Raw genomic sequence first — 14,673 nt, 5'->3', positions numbered from 1 at the left:
TTCTCCGGTGTGCATGGCTTGGAAGATGGAGTGATTTCTTTTTTCCCTTTTGAACGGGGAGGCTTTGAGAGAACTTTAGTCCTTATTTAAATAATGAAACTTCATAAATGGAATTGAAACTCATCCTTTGGAAAGATCAAGGAGCAGCGGCACAAGGGAGCCGAAAGACAACTTTCTTTTAAAGCAAAATGGTCCATAATGGGTCTGCTGGAGGTTGGGCAAATTTAGTCAGTCAGTGGCAAGAGCTAGATAGTTACTTAAAAGGGAGCACGCATGCTTGTGAAGAAGCGTCCAGATTGTTCGTTGTTTGAGCTGGCGTGGTCGCAGCAGGCGGAAAAGCTTCCATCCATTTGGGAACAGTTGTGTCAAGGTAAGTGAGTCCACTTGTGGCACGGGCAATGCTGAAGCCGGCAGAGGTAGCGCTCGCAGAGCGCCGTCCTGCGGCAGTGCAGCTCACCAGCGCCTTCTTGGGGCAATTAGGAATGGGTAAACTAAGGCTGGCTCAGCCTACGAAGCCACCTCCTGGAATGGATTTTAAGAAAGCGCCCCAATGTGCAAGAGATAGATGTGAAGAAACTCTGCACTGTGTGCGGAGTCAGTTCTGAGTGAAAGTGTTGTCGTTCAGGTGAAACAAGATCAGGATCGGTTTCGACAGGGTTAATATGTTCTTTCCATTTCCGAACGGTTCGAGAGCCGGGGCAATGTTTGGTGCACATTCAAGGAGGCGAATGGGCGAACCGATTTCACACACGGACCGGGGTTGGCTGCTTTACCGAGGCAGCGAGAAGTGTAGGCAGAGAGAGTGGAGGGCTGGCTACTCTCGTGATGTGCTGAGTTGTATCCACAACTCTCTGCAGTTTTTTTTTTGTGGTCACGGGTAGCTAAGTTGCCACAGTAAGTCGTGATGCATCAGGACAGGATGCTTTTTATGGTGCATCAATAAAAAATGGTGAGGGTCTGAGGGGACATACCAAATTCATTTAGCCTCCTGAGAAAGTAGAGGCGCTGGTGCGCTTTCCTGGCCTTCGGATCTACCTGGTTGGACCAGGACAGGACAGTCCATTGGTGAGGTTGAATGCGAGGTCATGGAAGCTCTCAACCCTCTGGTCCTCAGCACCGTTTATGTAAAAAGTGGTGTGGGCACAACTTCCCTCGCTGAAGTCAATGAACAGCTATTTTGTTTTGTTGACATTGAGGGAAAGGTTGTTGTCATGACGCCATGACACTAAGTTCTCTATGCTTCCTGTACTCTAATTAATCGTTATTTGAGATTCGGCCCACTTGTTGGTGAAGTTAGATCAGATTATCGCCACGCAGTCGCATGAGCATCGGGCGTAGAGTAGCGGTCTGAGGACGCAACCTTGTGGTGAACCGGTGTTGAGGATAATCGAGGCGGAGGTTTCTCTCTATCCTTACTGATTTCGGCCTGTTAGTCAGGAACTAAGGGATCCATTTGCATTGGAACTTGTTGATTCCCAGTTCCAGGCGTTTGGAGATGACTTTCCTTGGAATTGCAGTATTGAACGCGGAGCAGCAGTCAATTAATAGCCGCCTGGCGCAGGTGCATTATTCAGATGCTCGTAGATAAGTGTAGAGTCAGGGAGATGATGTCGGCCGTGGACCTGTTCCTGCATTAGGCAATTGGCAATGAGTCGAGGTTGCATCGGCGGCTGTAGTTGATGTGTGCCGCGACCAAACTCTCGAATTAAAAGGTGAGATTTCATTGGCCGGGAATCGAACCTGGGCCTCCCGCGTGGCAGGCGAGAATTCTACTACTGAACCACCAATGCAAGTGATAGTTGGAGTCCACGTCGTCCCCATGAACAACACTGCAGACAACAAACTATTTTCGATTTCTTCAGTATTGTGAATCGATGCCAGGGAAGAATTCATCCGCAAATCATTGCTGACTTTTCCTGAAGACCCCTTGACTACCTCAGTGCAGAATATTCCCGCCGCTCGCATGTTTTCAATCACTTCCTTATCACTAACTTCAGACTTAGAGGCCTGTAATTGACTGACCTTCCCATGCTTCTCTTTAATAAAGCTTTGACATTTCCTGAACTACAGATACCTGGCACCTCAGCAGTTGCCGGCGAAGATTTAGAAACAAACTTTCTGTCGTGACACCAGCAAGTTCGTCGCCTGCCTCCCACAGTGTCCTGGGAATACATTCGCACTTCTTCGGATCAATGCATTTATTTCCACTTCAGTCCTTGATGGGCTCTAATCTTCCCAGTCCAGATGAAGGATCTCGATCCGAAACGCCATCTGCCCATTTCCCTCCATGACCTGCTGTGTTCCATCAGCTCTTTGTAGGTGTGCCCGACTCCTTTCCTGAACAACATATTGCTGGAATTGGTAATTGGTGTATTATTGTCACATGTACCGAAGCACAGTGAAAAACTTGTCTTACATCCCGTTCACCCATCAGAATTCATTACAACAGTGCATTATTGTAGTGCAAGGCAGAACAGTGACAGAGTGAAGAATAAACTGCGACAATGACAGAGAAAGTGCAGTGCAGGTAGGGAACAAAGTGCAGTGTCAAACGAGATCCATTTTCCGGTCAAGAGTCCATTTAATCGTATAAGGAAGTATAAATACAAACTGACCCATAGTTTTCTTTAATCTGTAAGGATATTTCGTGTCACCTCTTGTACAATGAGTTCCATGCTCTTATATTCTATGCTTCGGAATTGAGGGCCAGCATCCTGTCATCACGTTTCCCTCCTCAATCCAGTTCATTACTTCTTCAAGAATCTGAACGACTTCCGCCAGACAGGATCTCCCACAAGCGAATCCATGCTGACTTTGCTTGAACAACACTTCACGATCGAAGTGCAGATTATTGGTATTCCTCAGTTTTCTTCCTCAATAATTTCCCTGTGACAAAACTTAATCTGTAACTGCGGGGCAAGCCTGGCATGTCACTGCCTGTCCTTCTTCCATGGAGGCAGAACATTTCCTGAACTCCAGTCATCAAACACCGCACCTGTGGACAGCGAGGATTAAACAATACATTTCTCTCGTGGCCCCAGCAATCTCATCCGTTGTCTCCCAAAGCAGCCTACGATACACAGGCACAGACTTCCCATTCGGTACTTGGTGGGACTGAACCTTTGCCTGGTTACCATATTGCTAGAATGTACAAATAAACTGTCCTGGGATTTTCTTAAATGTTGTCTGCCAGGGATATTTCGAAAAACCACTTGGCTGTCCTGTTTTTACTTATTCACCACTTCCCGCCTGTATAGATGCCATATGCCAGAAATGCCTCATCTGTTTTCCGTTCCTCAAACCGGCCAAGTGCCTCTACTTTTTTATGAAACTCTCACTCTTCCTTGATATCCCAGGTTCAATACTTCCTTACATTTCGGTTGTGCAGCAATAGGTTGGTATTGAACTCTCCGTATTTCACTTTTACGATGAATCTCATTTGTCAGATGGAGATTCATTCAAAGTCGCGGTTCCCAGTCTTCTCTAGCAGGTCCTGCTAATTGATCAGGAGCTTTCTTCAGGATACTTCTTCAGAACAGTCCTGAGGAAGTGTCTTGACCCGAATCGTTGACAGTCTGTTTTCCTGCTCGAATTATGCCTGGCCTGCTGAGTTGCTCCAGAATCTTGTTGAAAGCAGGACCAGGAGGTCAGGGCAGATGCGTTCCTGGCAGACGTGCCAGTGCAGGAGAGAAGGGTTCAAGTGCTTGGAACATAGGGATCTGTTGTGGGACAGAGGTGACAGGCAGACTGGAAGCTCGGGACGACGAAACTGCATTTAATTCAATGTAGCAAACCAGACGTTAAAGCAGATGAACTCAGGGCATGGATTGCCACATGGTACTGGGATATTATAACCATAACAGAAACATGGCTGAGGGTGGGTCACCTCTGGCAGTTCTATGTTCCAAGTGAGAGATGCTCCAGGCACGACAGAGGAGGATGTAAGAGAAGGGAAATTCATTTTCAGATGACAATTAACATCACAGCTGTACTTAGAGAAGATATTCTTAGGGGATAGCCCAGTGAGTCTGCGTGCGTGGATCTGAGTCATAAGACAAGCATGATCACTTTGATGATATTGAATTCTTGGACCCTCAACAGTTGGTGGGAATTAGCGGAATAAATATGACGGGAGATCCCAGATAGTTGTAAGGGAAATAGGGTTATAATAGTAGCTGATTAAAACTTCCCTCATATTGACTGTGATTGCCACAGTACAAACAGCTTGCATGCAGCGAACTTTATCAACCGTGCCCAGGAGGTTTGACCAATCAACATGTGAGATGTGGCAACAGTCGACAACCTGCTGTGAAATGAAACTGAACAAGTGACTGAAGAACTGTGTGAAGCGCCTGGCGAAAATGAACATAGCTCCCTTAAGTTTAAAACGGTTGTGGAAAAAGATCGGACGGACCGACAAATTGAAATTCCACTTTGCAAAGTTTGATTGGGACGGCCTGTCAGCAGGTTAAGGGACATCTGGTGAGTGCGTAGAGGTAGGGAGCGAAGGAATTAAGGGAAATGAAGAGTGATGTATAGGAACATGTCCACGTTGTAGAGTCAATGTTTTTCAGAATATTCCTTCAGAACGTTTCCGCCTGGTTTCAAACGAGCGACCTCTCCCGTGGGAGGCGAACGTGATAACCACTGCACAACAGAAGCACTTTAGGGCAGTTCCTGAAGACTGCAGCAGCAAATCTGAACATCCTAATGAGCAACGGATACTGCCAGATGGTTGTCTACTTCTACAACACGAAACTGGCGGCTGAAATATCTGAAAAAAAAGTTCTCTGCCACAATAAAGGATTGAATCCATCGGACCATTCCCGCTGATCTCAACACCCGGAGATAATCCTGTCGCTAAATAAGTGCCTCCAGCTGAATCAAGGCGTCGGGTGCGAACTGCACCACATATTTCACAGACTGCCTGTGGTCTCGAGCGTTCTTTTCTGTATGTGAGAGACGGAAGGAGGGAGGTGTAAATCTCACAGCCGAAAAGGAAACAGTAACAGAGAGAAATTAACAACAATGACGTCTACTGAAGTGTCTGTGGGAGAGGAACGGAGATGGGGGACGAGGAGTGGAAGAGTTGGAAGGAGCAGTGGCGGGAAACTCAGAGACAGCGAAATCATGATGAAGGCGATTGTGTTTCATGCCGGGTTCTCGATACTGAACTGGTCCTGTCCTTCGTCCGGCCGCCGCTGGGAATGAAAGGTCGATCAGATGTTCAAACTATAATCGCATTGCATGTTCATTTACAGCAATATCTTTGGGCAGCTGTGGTTTAGGTGAATGGTAACGGCTTGAAAACGCACTCTCCTCACAGCCTGGAGCAGCAGTGTAGTGAAGTAAAGTGAAGTCACTTCAGAGAAGATGGAACATAGAAAAGAAAATACGAGAAGATCAAACTTTGAAACAGAATTATTATTATTGCATAACCCTGTTACAAATACCAAGAACATCGAGAAATGCAAGTTGTATCGGTTTTAAATATCTTCTCATTTCCGTCTCTCGCTTCTCGCACAGAGGAAAAAACAACAACCTGAATGCAGTTCATTGCTGCTGACGATGACCAGACAGTTTTGGAGAAACAGATTCTGGCAACAAAATTCGCACACTGAAATGTTTTCTCTTTATAAGGAGAGACCGGTGCAGTTAATGTGGAATAATTTACACACAACTTGGGAATATTGTCCATCAGAAAAAGTTCGGCGGAATTGAAACCCTGTTCCACGAAAAAATGGCCAATGGGATGTGAGTGGCGGCGACAGCTTGTACTTGTCACATTCAGCAAGCAGAGCGGGTCGTTGGTCGTTGGGAACGTCACACGATTTCACTTCATTGAAAGAGCCAGACGAGGCAGAAATGTCGGTGTCCAAGCCTAGTACGTACAGGATGGTATTGAAGAACGCAGGGAGTCGTCTCTCCCGTCCTCGTAACGGTGCAGATACCCACGGATTTATATCCAAATCTGATTGAGAGCCAGAATTCAGAATACTGGGTCTTTGCCAACGTCATTCGCGGAGAAATATGTTGCCGAAGGTGAACAAATAGGAACGATCAGCCACCTCCCTCGCTGTAAGCAAATTCATGACGGTTGCGTCCCAGTACCCTTTGTTTTTGTCTCGTTCAACAGAAAAATGAACAATTGGTTTCAAAGTCCTTCCCATTTAAGACGGTTGATAAATACTGGTAAATCATTAGTTTATTCATTTTATTTGACATGAGGACTTATTCGGAAGTTGTGGTGAGATCACACATAAAGGGCTGAGTGTAGTGATGAGGTGGTGAGGAGGAATTGGGGGAGGTGCGAGTGGAGGCGAGGTAGTGTTCAGTAAATCAGGCCGAATTGGCACTGCGTAGAATCCATTCCTGGATCCGGTGACGCAATGGTCGGAAGTGGGTGGACCCTGAATCTGAAAAAATGAGCAGAATCCGAAGCAATTCCCTGGCCAGCAGATGAACAAGAGCAGGTAATGCAAGTTGCATCTCATTGCTACGGCTGTCGGACGGCGCGTGGGCTCCGTGGCTTAACTACTCAAAACGCCTAACTCGTAAACAGGAAGTCCTGGTTTCAAGTCCAGCGGAGCCTTTCATTTATGAGGTGAATTGCCGTGTGATGAAAGGGGGTTCCATGCAAGCACAGCCAATCAGGCACCTGCAATCATAAAACTAAATGCCGCACAAAAGAGCAGGACAAATAAAAACTTTCCAGAAACACTACCGGTCTTGCAGTGTCTGCGGAGCAAGAAACATGGGCGATCTGTTCAAATATATAACATTTCCGATTACTTTGTTTTCCGTTTTCTTGTGTTCTACTGTTTGTTTCTGTTTAGGGTGATAATTGTTTGCATAATGCGGGTGTCTCCTGCTTTGTGACCTTAGCTTGCTCCTGTTGAAAAACTGGTTCACACCGTGTTGCACAGGTATTTTCTCCTCGAACGCCGGCTATTTTGCTTTTTATTTCAAGATACTAGACAGGCTGAGTTACAGATATGAGTTGGAATTCACACGGATATTAAAAACTTTTACACCCATTTGCTTCGTATAAACGTGGGCCGCAATCAGTTCACGATCAGAACCTCCACGCTAACTCAGGGCCGTTCTGTGACCCTGCAGTGATATTTTTGACCATAGCATCAATGCAGGATCAACGCCGCTGTGATTTGTGATTGTTAGATATTGTTCGGCAAAGCATTTCCCAATGTAATTTTAATAGTGCAACTGAAAACGCTCGTGGAAGCGAAGGATTTCACTCAATGGCAGTGGTGGGATTCGAATCCACACCTCCGTGGAGACTAGAGCCTTAATCCAGCGCCTTCGACCGCCCGGCCACACTTCCACACAACTAAAATTTCATTTTCATTCATTACACAATTGCGCTTATCGGCTGAGCTTGTTAATCTTGGTAGTTTCGTGCCCTCCGTGTGTGCTTTGAAACTCGCTATCTGAGATTCTGTGATTGAGGCTTGATGCGTTTACCCTTTTTCCAGCCCATCCAATACCTTTTCAAAACAGATTGGAGAGAGCAGTGGTAAACGGTTGTCACGTCATGCAGGGTGGCAGACCACGGGGTTTTCCAGACGTCAGTGCAGGGACTCTAATTTTCATGAATATTCTCGGTTTCGACATGGGTCTGCAGGGTTAAGCTCACACATTTCTTGCGGATGCAAAGAGTGACGTCACCACCCTAGCTACCTGTGTTGTCACGTTCAGTCACCTTTGGACTTGTACACCAAGAGGTCCATAAAGTGTCACCTCAAAGTTCTTCATCCAGATGAAGCAATCCCAGCTTCCTCAGCCCAACATTGCCAATGAAATCACTGACATTGGCCACGACTCCAGAAAATCTCTGATCAACCATCTCTCGGATATTCATAACGGTTCCAAACTCCGCCAACTGATTTGTGAAGAAAGGTCCAATATTCGCCTAAGCGCATTTTATGAAGACTTCATGATTCAGTACCGGTTATTCGCTGTTGCCTTCTCAGCAAACAGCGTTTGCCTCTCCGGGCTTTCACTCTCAGCTGCTCAGATCATTACACCTGCCCTTTCCCCCTCACCACTGCCTACCTTCCGCCCGCAGCTGGATTCTCAGTCCGTGTTGAGTGAACGACTCGATTATTTCAAACAAAAGTCCTGGATTTCAAGATTTTACGCACCATCGGTGACGTCATCACCCAGTCGAAACCGGATCTTTTTTATCATTGTAACGAGTGCGGAAAAAATACCGACTTTGGTGGGACTGGAACCCATAATATTTGAATTACTTGATAACTCAGCAGTAGAAATCCAACACGCTATCCATTGCGCCACAGTCACCCGCTGTGGTGCATAGAGATAACGTTACTGACGAGCAAATCGCAAATTGTTAAAGGTAAACTCTCGTTCGCTCTCTTTATTTTTGTCACTGAAGAAGCGGCAAATCCAGTCCTCCAGTTCCCATCCAATTGCAGCACCGGATTCCTCAAATGACTTTTTGCAAACAATTGGGCAGCACGAATTTCTGATGAAGGATTTTACCGTCGGGTCAGAGATACCTGGGTACGTTTGACCTCCCCTACAGGTGTCGTGGTGAAAACCTTCTCCCGAAGCAGTAGAATTTCGGGGAGGAGGCAGTGACCAGTTGTCAGTGTGACGTTACCGTAAGCACACTGCCGCCTCCTGCACACTGACGGCATACTTCGGATATCCTTTCAAATTACGCAAGGATTAAACAACAATTCAGAAGAGAATCCACAATGTGTCACTGCTTATGTTCCCCGGTCTCTGAGTTACAGTGATTTCACTTTCCCTGATGAAGCCCGGGTTAACATCCCTGAATAGGTGAAGATTCTCAATCCTTTCCCTGAAACAGGCATCCTGGTGCAACATTCATCAATTGACAGACGGAAATAGACGAAAAATCTCATGAAGCGTCGAACGGCGACTGACATTCCGTGATAATTGATGGAGAGAGGAGACCATTGTGCAGTGATTGAAATGTAAAGACCTCGGAGGAAGCAGAAAATTAATTGACTTGGCCATGGCTGCATAAAGTTTGTTCAGAAAAGAGGAAAATACAGAAGAAAAGCGTGTGGAAGAAAAGTGGAATAAAGTGTGTTCTCAGGGAGAGAAAATAACTGAACGCAGTTGGATTGTGAGCATGGTGGTCGAGGAAATGCTTCTCAAGCCCGGGGTAGAAAGAATAACCCCTGAGCCATCCTTTAAATCGCCGCGCCATTCACTTGCAAGACAGCTTTTCATGACAAGTAAAGCGGCTCAGTTTCAGGTAAATTACACGTTAGAAGTCTAGCGCGTTCTTTATTGCGCCACCAATTCCAGTCATAAGACCAGGTTCAATCGTGATCCCGTACTACCCGGGTGGAGTGTACAGTTCGGACTGTGCCTCTGTGGGTTTCCTGCAGGATCCCCGGTTTCCTCACATGTCCCAAAGACGTATGAGTTGAGAGCTTAATTAGCCGCCGTAAAATGTCACAGGTGTGCAGGTGAGCGATAAAACCAGGGGATAATGGACAGGAATGTGGTAAGAGTAAATTAAGATTGATGTGGATGGGTGATAAATGTTTTTGCGGACTCAATGGGCCGAAAGACCTGTTTCCGTGCTCCATTACCTTGACTCCATGACTGTCTGGCTCTAAACCCAATCGGGGAGAATGATGTCCCTGCATCGCATTTTGTTTTGTCAGCCTCGCAGTCTCTGGGAGAATATTTCGGAAAAACGGTCAGGACACATTGAACAATGAACCAGCATCATCAGTACAACAATGACTGAAATCACAATTCTTGACCAATTCCCATTACAATGTTTTTGCTAATGTAGAAAGTTTTGAAAATAATTTTTAGTAGACATACTCCTGATCATTTGTGGATTTATGCTGAAATAAAAGTGAAAAGGGAAATGTGACATGTGTAAATAGAGGAAATTAAAGTTTCAGAACTATCAGTGGTCATCGACACTTGGAAGCCGCTGTCTTTGACTAACAGAACAATATTACATCCCCTGGTTTCCTTTCGGCGTCAGGAAACAACAATCTTTTGATTGCATGGAACTTGCGTTTCAAAATTCGTGCAATGTCTTTTCAGTCACCACAGTCGACACCATTTAAAGTTCTCACCTCCGACGAAATGGTGATTTGCTGTTTCAGCACACAGAAAGGTGTTGAATGTCCGGAAGGAAACCTGAGCTCACCGTCCCTGGGTGGGCTCGAACCACCAAACTTTCGGTTAACAGCGGAACGCGCTGGCCGATTGCGCCACAGAGATGCTGACACCAATGCCCATCGACGGACAATGTAAGAGCACAGGGACACAAATCAAGACACTTAATTCCGTTCCGCATTCTGCGCTTTCCCTGCCAATTAACAGCACGAGGTATCGAGAACTTTACATCGCTTTCTAATTGATGGGTTAAAATTAATTAGAATTAACTAATTAATTTCTAATTGAAGGTTTGGACATTTCCCGTGAGGTGGAGTCTGAAGGAATAGGAAATTTACAAGACAACACCTCGGTGGGATATCTGCAGTTTCCTTAAATTTATGATTTGGTAATATTTCATTTCAGAGAATAGTTTTTTCATGTTCCTAACACAACTGTAAAGCCCCTTCTTTAACGTGTGCCCTCCGTTTTCAACCTATTCCACCCAGGAAAAAAAGCCAGTGAGAATCCATCTGGTTAATTCTCCTCATGATTTATAAACCTCTATAAGGTCGGCATTCGGCCTCCGTTGCTCCAGTGGGAAAAGCCCCAGCCAATCCAGTCTCTCCTTATACGGGAAGCTGTCCAGTCACGTCAACACCCTTGTGAACATTTTCTGCACACTTTCCATGTTAACGACATCTTCCCTGTAGCGTGGCGACCAGATATGTGCAAAATTCTCCACGTGCGGTCTCACGAATGTCTTGTCTGTTCTTAGACGACGTCCCACCTCTTGAACTCAGTGTCCTGACTGATGAAAGCAAGCTTGCCAAACATCGTTAACGCCAGCCTGTCTAGCTGTGAGGTCTAGAGGTCTTTCTGTTCCACAACACTGGACAGGGCCCCTCCATTTACTGTGCACTTCCTACCCTGGTTTGACATCTGAAAATGCGACACTCCACACTTGTCTGAGTCAAATTCCATCTGCCATTCATTGACCCACATTCTCAGCTGATCAAGGCCCTGTTGTGATCTCAGATAAACTTCTTCATTTTACCACAAATATTGATGTCACCCGCAAATGTAATAACTATGCCACCGACATTTTCAGCCCCTGTGTGTGTGTGTGTATATATATATATAAACCAAATGAACATCCAATAGGTTGTCTCACCTGGGTCCCATGTGACCCATCCTTCCTGACCAGTTTACCACCAGGGTCTTTGTCCAAGGTCTTGCGAAAGACCATGAAGACAACGTCTACCGCCCTGCTCTCGTAAATACCTCTGGTCAACTCTTCAAATACGGATTCAAATCCCTGAGTCACACTTGCCTGCGCAGAAAGCGGTGCTGACTATCGCTATTGAGTCCTTCCCTTTCTAAATGCAGGTGGATCCTGTCACTCTGAATACCTTAAGTAACCTGCCCATCGTCACCGGCCTACAGTCCATGGCTTTTCTTTGCAGCCCTTATTCTGTAAAAATACATCAGCCAACCTCCCGCCTTTAGGCAGCTTACACAGTTCCAACAATGATACAAAACTCTTTGCCAGGGCCCCATCAACATCCTAGGTTACACCTGGTCAGGTCCCGGGGATTTACACTTCATTATGCGCTTTAAGACTTTCAGTACCTCCTCTGTGATCATGTGGATATGATTGCAGACATCAGTATTCTCTTTCCTGAATTATAGAGCTTTCGTGATCTTCTCCGCGATAAATACAGACGAGGGACCTCGCCCATCTCCCTTGTGTCTCCACATACAGATGACAGCAATGGACTTCGTCTCTCCCTTTTTACCCTTTGCTCTTAATATACATGTAATATCTTAGGTTTCATCTTGACCTTATCCACCAAAGCTCTGGCATGTCCCCTCTTTGCCCTCCAGACTTCTCTCTCAAATGTACATCCCAGCTCCCTACAGCTGAGATAGACCTCATTCATTTTCCTGAGCATTCTCAATACGCCTCATCAACTGATGGTCCCTAATTCTGCCAGACTTACAATTCACTCGAACAGGAATTGTTAATTTGATTTCTCCGTCTGTATCGGTCATCCATCTGTGACATGACTTTGTTTATTATCCCTCTGGGACTGGAGCACATGCACAGCCTCACCGACTGCGCTTGCCTTGCTGCTCTGCATTTCCTACTCTACTTTCTTTTGTCTGGGGTCTTTTGTTTATGTTCTCACCCTCAAACTGCTCACAACCACTCATTGACGACATAACCTTGATTACAGCCGATCCCTGATGCCAATTTTCACATGTAGGGTTTCTACCCGAAACGTCATCTATTCTTTGACCTCCACAGATGCTGCTTGACCTGCTGAATTCCTCCAGCAGTTTGTTTTTTTCCGCATGGTCACTCCGGGTTTACCCTGGTCAGAGACACCCCACTCCCACACACTCACTGCACAAACTTCCTTGTCCACATTTTCTGTTCTGTAGACGGATCTCGGGTCCGTGACACGGACTATGATTCTCTTGCCGCAGATCCGGCTGATCAGCCGAAAACTTACAGTGATTTTTTTTTCTGTGTTTGTCACAGTGGAAGCGCGGACGGGCAGAGCGATGTTGCTCCGCGGAGCATCAGTGGGTGGGTCACACTGGTATCAAAGGGTTTAGCAGAGCAGAAAGCGCACAGGCCGTGATGGTAGAGTGGTCAGTACTCTGCGTTGTGGCCGCAGCAGCCTTGGTTCGAATCCGAGTCACGGCAGATCGTCGTTGACACATTTGGCATTCAACGCTCTCCTTTTGCTGAATTTCCGGCCGCCGCTTCTCCCAGGGTGTTGATTTTTGCTCTGTCACCACCAGCTCTCCCGTCGGCACATTAAGTCAACGGCCGCATTTCGAGCTGAATCTTCCCGACAGATCAGCAGAGACGAAAATGTAAACTGGCTCTCTGGGTATTTAGAATCAATAAAACAACACGGATCGCCGCCCAGGCCCATGGAGTGTACGAGGAAGAACCAGCCGGACTGCCTCAGCAACAGCGCAGGATCTCCGCTCTCTGATCCTGCCCGGTAGGCGGAGAGCTACCCTTACCCGCAGCAGTCGTGCCTGTGGAAGGCACGGCTGCCTCTGACTCTCTTTGTTGAACGGGGCAATGTCGGTGCCGCACATACACTGACTCGGGACCCGTCTCTTCACAGACTCACTTCGTTAAAAGTTTTTGTTGGTGAGTCAGTGCTGATTGGTAATTCCTTTCTCATTCTGCTCTCATTCTGTTCCTCACCATTGCAGATGTAAAGGGCTCAGTCCTGCGGACTGTGAATCCACTCGGACTGGACTGGGCCGAAATATCCCAAAGAGGACGTTAATGAGCATGTGTCAGATCAAAGATCGTGGCCGAAACAGAAGACAAATTTCATTGTCAGTCGCAATTAGGGGTAAAGTACAAAACCTAATATTTATTTATTTATCCGTCTGGCTCATTCTTTCTCTCTCTGTTACTGCGTGCAGGTGTCCAGAACCAGCCAACACACCAACCTCCGGTAACCAGTCAACGTCCACTTATTATCCGGAATCGCCGAGTTTCTGAGGTGCCGGCATGTCTGAGTCCTGGTCTGTCGCTGGGTACCGGTTGTTTTCACACTCCCAAACTCCACACGTCGCCTGTGAGCGCTCCACCCAGTGCTGGTCAGCCAGTCCTCAGAAGTGCCTGTGTTGTTCACTAGCCAGTAACTCGGTAATCCCCCATCCGCCCCCCAGTTCCAGGCGACATCAGCTGCCCCACCCACCCTGGCCCTCCCACCGCCACCTCATACGGAAACGCAGATATAATCATTGCCTCGGCTTTGAATGTATCCGAATATTTGTGTGGGACAATATTGATGCTTAATCTGAACAAGAGACACAAAGGGAAGCGGAGTTGAAAAGTGTGTGAGGGACAGAGATGGGAATTGAGCGAGCGAGAGAGAAGCGGAGGGTAGATGGAGAGATGGGACTTTGCTTGTGAGAGAAAGACTGGAAGGTGATAAAACCAGAACCAATTGGATCACGGGCAGGCCGTCCGGCCCGTCGAGCTCACTCCTGCATTCAACAATGTTTGGTCGATTTCAAGACAATTTTCTCTCTTTTCTCTTGTTCCCTGCTTCCTTCAGTTCCCGAATTCGAACTCTCTCTGTGTCAAGTTCAGCCATTAACCGAGTCTTCACAGCTATCGCAAGGGAGAATTAGTCAGAATCGAGATATTTCTCCTTCCTTCAGTTCTATATAACCGTCTCCTTCAGAAAATGGGAAGATAAAACAGGTAGCGGGAGGCAGAAGAGGAGTGAAGGAGTTTGTGGAAACATGGCGAGATAGAGATAGAGAGATGGATAGATTGATAGAGAGAGAGAGAGAGAGAGAGAGAGAGAGAGAGAGAGAGAGAGAGAGAGAAAGAGTGAGCGCAAACATGATGAGGGAAATTTGGATAAACCGAATCAAGTGTTCCTGACTTCAGAGCAAAATCTGTTGGTCGCTGTTTTCAAGGCGAATGAGAACGCCAAGAAGACGCAATAGCCTCACTACCTGGAGCATGATCCAAAATCA

The 14,673-nt window shown here is 46.5% G+C and overlaps 2 non-coding genes across 2 annotated transcripts; one reads left to right on the top strand and one right to left on the bottom strand.

Annotated features, from left to right (window-relative positions):
* Positions 1–1,719: 1,719 nt before the first annotated feature.
* On the bottom strand, positions 1,720–1,790 carry trnag-gcc (transfer RNA glycine (anticodon GCC)). The gene has a single exon. It is a non-coding gene; the product is annotated as a tRNA-Gly (tRNA).
* A 10,994-nt stretch (positions 1,791–12,784) lies between these two features.
* trnah-gug (transfer RNA histidin (anticodon GUG)) lies at positions 12,785–12,856 on the top strand. The gene has a single exon. It is a non-coding gene; the product is annotated as a tRNA-His (tRNA).
* Positions 12,857–14,673: the final 1,817 nt, after the last annotated feature.

The sequence above is a fragment of the Pristis pectinata genome, chromosome 33, assembly GCF_009764475.1.
Source record: "Pristis pectinata isolate sPriPec2 chromosome 33, sPriPec2.1.pri, whole genome shotgun sequence".
Classification (NCBI taxonomy): domain Eukaryota; kingdom Metazoa; phylum Chordata; class Chondrichthyes; order Rhinopristiformes; family Pristidae; genus Pristis; species Pristis pectinata.
Note: the sequence above shows the minus strand (reverse complement) of the source record. Positions and strands in the feature narration are given on the sequence as shown.